This window comes from Falco rusticolus, chromosome Z (assembly GCF_015220075.1).
Source record: "Falco rusticolus isolate bFalRus1 chromosome Z, bFalRus1.pri, whole genome shotgun sequence".
Classification (NCBI taxonomy): domain Eukaryota; kingdom Metazoa; phylum Chordata; class Aves; order Falconiformes; family Falconidae; genus Falco; species Falco rusticolus.
Window position 1 is genome coordinate 84498752 of NC_051210.1, and position 7981 is coordinate 84506732.

At 38.9% G+C, this 7981-nt stretch overlaps 1 long non-coding RNA gene across 1 annotated transcript; it reads left to right on the forward strand.

Annotated features, from left to right (window-relative positions):
* The first annotated feature begins 2928 nt into the window (after nucleotides 1–2928).
* Nucleotides 2929–7701, forward strand: LOC119141676. The gene is made up of 2 exons (XR_005102011.1): nucleotides 2929–3190; nucleotides 7142–7701. It is a non-coding gene; the product is annotated as an uncharacterized LOC119141676 (long non-coding RNA).
* Nucleotides 7702–7981: the final 280 nt, after the last annotated feature.

Sequence of the window (7981 nt, forward strand, 5' to 3'; positions counted from 1 at the left end):
CCCTCAGATGAATGTGCAACGTTTATTGCATTATTTGTCCTTATGTCACCTTTAGTAACATTTAAACAAACCAGTCCTTTTTTTTTTAGGCATTTCCAAATAATTTGGCATTTAATTTCAAAGAATTGGACCCAAACCAGTCTTCAACAGTAATAAATGTTGCAATGCTGTTTCAGACTCTCACCAGTGGCTCCATGTGTAGTGGGCAGTACTTAATTTATAATTGCAGATCACCATTTTGAGGAAAACAGCTTTTTTCCAGAAACACAACCCCAGAAATACCAAGTGGTGTTTCCTCTGTGATTAAAAGTAGCACATTTTAGTCTTTCTCTGCTTTTTTGGACATGTGGCATTCTATGTTGTTGGTTTTTTTTAATTTGAGGTCTTTTGCCCTCTTTTTATGATTAAGCAAATTGCAAGATACCTTCTGTAGACTTAAAATGCACATCCATATTTTCAGAATGGCATATGGAGTTTGCACCCAGGATTCTGGTATACTTGTACAGGTAATTTTTAAGTAAGTATTTTCCCCAAACCTTGTTCTACTAATATGGGCAGACTATGAACTAGTAGTAGTAGTAGTAACTGTCATCTTTATACTGTGTGCACATACACATCCCAGGTGAGACACTTTTCATCAAAATCCAGCCGTATCAACACCAATTGAAAAGCAGTCCCTGCTTCAGGAGGGTTTTCTAAATAGGTTGAGGGTAGAAGGTAACACAGGTTAAGAGCACCATTGGAAAGCCCTAACCACCGGGACTCTAACCAAAGAAAACAGCTGTAACTGGGGGTATATTCTTCCTAATATTAAAGGAAGTCTATTAGTAGTAGCAATCACGGCACAATTGGGCCCCACTGTGCAATATGTCTGCATACACTAAAAATATTCAGACATGTAATGCTATCCTGGTCTTTCAGAAGTCAGTGGAAATGTTTCTTTTGACTTTGATAGATCCTGGTTTTGTCTGACATGTAGTGATCAGGCAGACAGTGATTCATTCCAGAATTTCCCCAGTCATCTTCCTGTTAAGGTCTTTATAAGCATAATAAATGAGAATGTATCAGTGCATCCACATGGCTGCATAGCCAGCTGAGATTGACACGTAGCCATGGTCTCCCTTCTTGTACAGCACCTGAAGTCAGGTAGCACAGACTACTGGCACTTTTAACCTAAAAGCAAGTGACTAGGATTGTGTTGTTACAAAACCTTTAATTTCACTATGTTTCTCCAATACCCTGTTACACAACACAGAATCTGAAAGTTAAAACTCATTCATGTGCTCTTTTTCTTATCCTATCTCATTTAATTCCCTGCTTCCTTATTAAATGTCACCTGTTAGCATTATTAATTTTTGCTTTTTGCTAATTAAAGTCTTTAACAGAACTGGAAAGGGTACAGTGGAGGGGTTGGATCATCTACATTAGGCAAGTAACATTGCTTTTTCAACTAAGGTTATAAAAATGTGTCTTTAAATCCCTGAGAATTATAAATTCTGGAGGATTTTCATAAGGGGAAAAAACTACTATTGAACTGTATATGCAGTGATAAGACTGCTAAGAACCTATAAACGCAGCTTCATTATTGCTGTTTCATGGAAAGCACAGTTCAGCACCTTCTTTTATTCATGACTGCTGTCATTTTTATCTGTATTACTGGTGCATTTGAGACTGGAGATACACTGTGATTAGAAAACAGCATTTCAGGAAACAGTAGGTGATAGTTCTTGCCATGCAGTCCAAATACATGACAACCTAAAGGAGAAAAGACATGCCATAAACTCGTAAAGATGAGGGTGTTCTAGTGACTTTGTAGTTCATGGGGTTTTTTCCATTACACAGTATTGTATTATGTGTTTGAATCTATTATGTGCAGGACCCTTCCCACAAAAGGGGAGCTCTGATTCTTGGAGGTCATCTGTACTGGACTGGCCTATTTCATCTCCCCTGGCAGTGGTGAGGGAAGTCCTTAGATTAACAAGGACAGAAGCTGCATTTGTGTTCTATCGAAGGTCTAGTTACACTAAAACTGAAAAACAAGGAGAGTGCAAGACATATTTTTTTCCAGATTTGATTTCATGGTGGTTTTCTACTGCTGGATAGACACATCCATACAGCCAAAACCAGTAAACTGACCTGGTTCCTCACTTTTCTGAAACGTTACATTAAGAACTTTGCTTTTCCAAAAAAAAAAAAAAAAATTACTGTTAATTAAGACCATTACAAAATATTTATATTCTAATGGAATAGAAGCACAGTAATGGAAGTAAGCAATGAAATACTATTTACTTAACTATCAGGAAGGTTATCATACTGAAGGTGTGACTTCAATTTGTGTTCAGAGAAGTCTCAAATTCAAATCCCTTACTAGCCTTCACAAAAAATATTAAATTTATCATGCCCTAAATTTGGGGTTTATGCAACAGTCTAGTTGTTGATTTTCTGGATGAGGTTCTCAAACATGTGTGTAGTTCCTGGTTTTGCTATTGGTGTTCAGAAAGGCTTAACTGAAGTCTTCCTTTTTCCCCCTTCTCATAGTTGTGCTGGAAAGTAAAACCTGTTAAAAATGTGACAGGATCTTTGAGAATTCTGAAATTTCCTGAGCAGAAAATACTGCTAAAAAAACTAAAAAATGAAAAAAAGATTAGTAAGACCCAGCAGTGAACAGTAAGATTAGCACTGTGATCTGAGGAACTGATGAAATCAGTCTTGCTGGAAGAAGTAAGCAATTAATATGAAGACTCATCTCAGGGTTAAGCAGAACAGGCAGCTGAAAAAAAACCCTATATTTTTACATTACTCTCTACCCACATACGCTTTCTCTGAAGGGACAGAGAAAATTGAGATTCCAGAGCTTTTTTTCCATTCCTTAGTCTGTTTGACTAAAGGTGACTGGCTCTGTGCAGTGAGGGCCATCTCCCTCCCCCAGATCAATATTGTAATATGACTTATCAGAAAGAGAATGAATTGTTTACTTTAAAACCCCAGGATCCCATAAAGGGTGAGGGAAAGTTGTCCACTGGAAACAGAGGCTTTCAACAGCTGACCACTGCTGGGCACTCGTCAAAGCAATACAAGACCTCCAAAGATCCGAATACAGTGATATTCAGCAAAATGTCATGCAAGAGAATCTCAGTTCTGACAAGTCCTAACAACACACCAGAGGATCATTTGGCAGCTGTGTCAGATGGTAAGTGCTTTCCTGTGCTTGATTCATGTGAGGAAAAGGAAATGCTAAAATGTATTAACAAAAATAAAATAGTGCAGGTGAATTTTGAATAGTACACATTTCAGCATACCAAAATATCCACCAATGCCTGTCGCCTGCCTGTATAATTTAACAGAATTGAATGTCTTGTACATAGTGACCTCTGTCTGCACTTTTTTAAAGACATAAGGCTTTTATTACTGTCAATGGGCAAGCCACCCTAAATTGTTTATTGTTTAAAAAAAAAAAAGGGGGGGGTGCGGCAGGAGGTGGCAAAGCTGAGGGTAAGTCTGGTTAGACTTCATTGGGGTTACTGGAATGCTTCCAAGTCCAGATACACAAAAAGGACAGGTTCTGTGATCCATCAAGATACTTCTGAAAAACCCTCTTGGTTGTCACAATGATCTTCTGAACCGGAACATTCCAGTAATATTCTTTATACAAATGTCTAGCAGAAGAGAAGTAAAAAATGGATATATTTTTCCCTGATGTTTACACTTTGCTTTCTCCCTGTACTGACATGTAACTTTCCCATTGTTTCCATTACAGTATTAAAAATTAGTGGCCATTTATTTCTCTTTCTTTCATTACCTTTTGTCTGGAAATACTCCTGTTTAATTGCTGGAAGCTTCCATGTAGTTGTGGAACTATAGAACTACCTGCTTGCATTTGCCTGCCTATATACTGTCATATACATCTTACAGGAAAGTCTACAGGCACTTCTGCCAGGACGCTACTGCTCTTTGCACTATACCTGCCAGTGATTGTCAGATTTTTGCTCAGAGAGCTTAATTAGAGTAGGATCTTGCCTGACTCTTCTTCCCTGCTGCAGAGAGAAAGCTGAGTAAAATGTGCATGGGGAAAGGTAAGGGGAAAAAACCCTAATATTGTGATGAATTGGAAAGCAATGTACAGCACATGTTCCTTTGGCATTCATTTCTCATTTTCAGCAAGTATAGAATAGGCACTTTTATTAAAAATAGCCTCATGGACCTCAGGTCTACAGCTGCAAACTGCATCCTGTCTAAGCAAAGTATGTTCAGGATGTGACTGTGTACTTGCTATCATTATTTCAAAAGACTCAGCGCCACTTTGATGCACAGGGTGTGCTGCAGCTACTTTCCTTCCTTGAGAGATGTCTCCTTCATAGCTGTAATTGCACAGTGGCCTGACCTATGGATCTGCAAATCTGCCTGGCAGTTCTGTGTATGTGTTCAAGTGCACAACTCCTTCCCTCTGCAGCACGTGCAGACTCAAAACACAGACAAAATAAGTGAAAGTTGAAAAGCACTCGGAAAAGTTTCAGCCCTGCCCAAGCACCTACAGGTTTGCTTCCTTGACAAGGATGGGAATGAAAGAGCAGTAGTAATAATCATGTTTGAAATACAGAACAGTCTGACCTGGTAACCAGTCAGTGAAGGTTCATTTGTCTGCTATTTACCAGCCAAGGGCCACTCAGGACTCAGCTGAGCTACTGCCAGTTCATACTTCCACTGAGGTTTGATTAGATGTACTTGCAAATCTGTAGCTAAATTGGTCCAGAGCCTTAATGAGTCTGCAGTGACTGATCAACACTGGTTGAATTAGATTACATTTAAGAAAAAGATCCAGAAAATACACAAAGTTGGATCAAAAGGTAAGGATTGGAGAGGAAATACCTGTTATGCTGTGCAGGTATGCTGGTGCTTCAGGTGTATTCAGTACATGTAGGCAGCCAGCTCGTTTGTGTGCATTAATGTCTCCACTCTCCTAGCACTTCAATTTTTGGTGCTGTGGAATAGAATGAGCTAAATTTCCCTACCCGATAGTCTGCATATAAACATCTGTATTTGGGAGCCCTACGCCCTTACCTGTAATAATTTCCTGTTACAGCTCCTTCCACTGTCTGCAGTTGCCCTCAACCTGCACCTCATCTGGAGAGCAGATTCTTCCCTGGATCATTTCCTTCAGAGAGCCATGTTCTACTCCCCCCAAGCTCCAGTGCTTGCTACCTAGTGGTAGCTGCCTATACACAGTCTCTTACTTTGGGGCACTCAGAGCTGCTGCACATCTCACAAATTGCAGCACGCCCTGACTCAAGCCAGGGACTGCCTCTCCTACTCACAAAAGCTGGTATTTCAGATGGCAACCACTTGGTCTCAACAAGTACAGAGAGGTGACTTTCCTCCATAGTTGTACCACATTCAGCATACGTACCTGATACATTTAGATTTTACAAACAGCTGATGATAGAGATTTGTGGTGCTCACTCTTGTTTCTCAGCTTGAATGCATGATGGGAGTGCTGACAGCAGACTGAGAATAAAGCAGAGGCAGTAAGGCTATTAATGTGTGGCAGTGACACATCACCAGGGCAGTGAATTAGGGAAGATACAAAATGAGATTGACAGGAAGGCTAAACCCATAAGAGGAGCTCTCTGAAAGTCTACCTTTTTGAATGCTTTAACTTGCTTAATAGTCTTTGCTAAAATGCAACCAGATCCAGAAGACTATTGGAGAGTCTAGTTTTATTACATATGAGTAGCAAATGCTCCCGAATATGTAAAAATGGGAGCTCATTTACTCAGCTTAAAAAAAAATAAATGAGAGGGATAGTTGAAAAGTGTTATAGCAAGACATTCCATTCTCATCTCTTGGCACAAAAAGACAAATCTGTCCCCTCCCATGAAGCTTCTAACCAGTCCATACAGCATTCTTTTTAAAGTCAGAAAGTTCAAGTTTTCAGTAGCTACAAAAAACATTTCAGTACTCAGCATATATAAAATCTACCCCAAATCAGGCAAAATGGAACATTAATGTTTAACATACTTTGCTCTCCTTGAAAGATTTTTACCAGTTCCATGGGAGTAAAGGAACTTCATACTGTGGTCTGTCTCATGTTCTTTTCCTTTTTATTTTTTTTCTTTCTTCAAGTTAGACAACTTCATTACCGTTATCTATTAGTTACTAATATTATTTTGCCATTCCTATTAATGAGCATTCACAAGCTGGCTTGCACTTTCACAAAGCTACATTCTACCTGCACAGGTCAGTGTTCTTCCAGTTAATATCCAATAGATCTTTCATAGATGATCACACTAGTTGACAGTCTTCATAGACTGAGGAAAACCCAGACACACGGAAGAGTAAGAGACAAAGGCTACTACTGTTCACCCAAGCACCCAAGGTTTCTAACTTCCTTTGTTCCCTGTGCTCCCCTTTCTCTGTTTGCTCTGCTTCTCTGCAGCATTTAAATGCGAAGATGGCACATAACTGAATTTCCATGGTTTTGCAAATCACTGTGCTCTTAGTCCACTCCTGATGAACAGGATGTTCTACAGATTTTTTATACTCACTGAGGATGTGCAGAAATGTTATTATACTTGCAGACTAAACACAGAAACATGCTCTATCCTATTAAACTGAAAAAACTGTCCTGGGAAGAAATGAAACACCAGAATGACCTATGTTAGTTAAAGTGCTTAATTCACTGTCAGATAGGTGTTGACATGTGATAGAAGAACTTGCATTGAATAAAACAGGTGAAGTGGGACTACGGGTACAGACCAACTTGCTGTAAGCGGGCTAGCTCTAGAATGTTGGTAAAAACAAGTATATGGAAAACAAATACAATATTTAGCATCATTATTCCTCAGATCTAAGACAGCTCTATAAAAGTCAGGCTGAGCCGTCTCTAATAAGAGAAAGACACCAGTCCTTGCAGAAAATGAATCATCCCTCCCTTCATAAATTTGTCCCTTAGGACAGGAACCGATTACTTTCTCAAGGTGCCTGCCCATCTTCTTTGCCTACTTAGCTTTAGATTACTACAGCTAGCTGCAACAAAATATTCACCTCAAAGAAATTCAGAATTCAAAATCCCACTTCCTGATGAGAATCCTGATTTACCATGTATAAATATGCATAAACATGGTCTTTTCTCTGTGTTTTGCAGATCTTTGAAGCCCCCATGCTGAAGTCTGGAATGTGTGTATATTAATTGTTCCATGAACTAATGATCTACTACTACCAGAGCTGTGGAGTGTGACAATGGTGTTTGTGTCCAGTCTATCAAACGCCATTATCACACTAAATAGCTATGAGTAGACAAGACATCAAATCAGAAAAATATGTGAGCTGTAGCAATACATTTTCCTACTGTGCTGAGCAATAAATAACCTTTTTTACATGTATGTCCGGATGACTGCTCTGTCTTTTGTAAGCAAAAGCACCATAATATGTGGGAAATACATAGTCCACTACAAATGATTCCAGATTCCCATTGCAAAGCATGAGTCATCTTAAGGAATCATCATTATAATGTCATCATTAGGAATGTGGATTTCATTGGAATCAATGGGGTTGTGATTACCTCTGAAAAACAAGGCCAGCTTGGGGTTTTCTTTTTCCCGTTGAATTGATCAGGACAATAGAATACTGAAGCCAATTAACTGATGTAGTGAAACTCTGACTCTTATTTTGGCACCAAATTAAAATAGACGTTTGGAACATTAATTGACTGAGATGTCATGACATTTTTCAGTTGGAACACTTTCCAAAATTCTGATAAAAAGCTGTTACCTCTAACTTGAAACATCATTTATTCAGGTTTCAACTGCATTTGGCTTTGCTCCCTTTCATGTCACACCTGTATGTATGATTTGAGCACCACACTCAAGTCCATTGTTTTATATTCTAAACCTACTACTGTTTTGGGAATGGTCACAATTTCCTCATAGAAATTCTTCTGAAAACTACTGTAAAAAACAGGAATCACCTGTAGGAACTTTCAAAG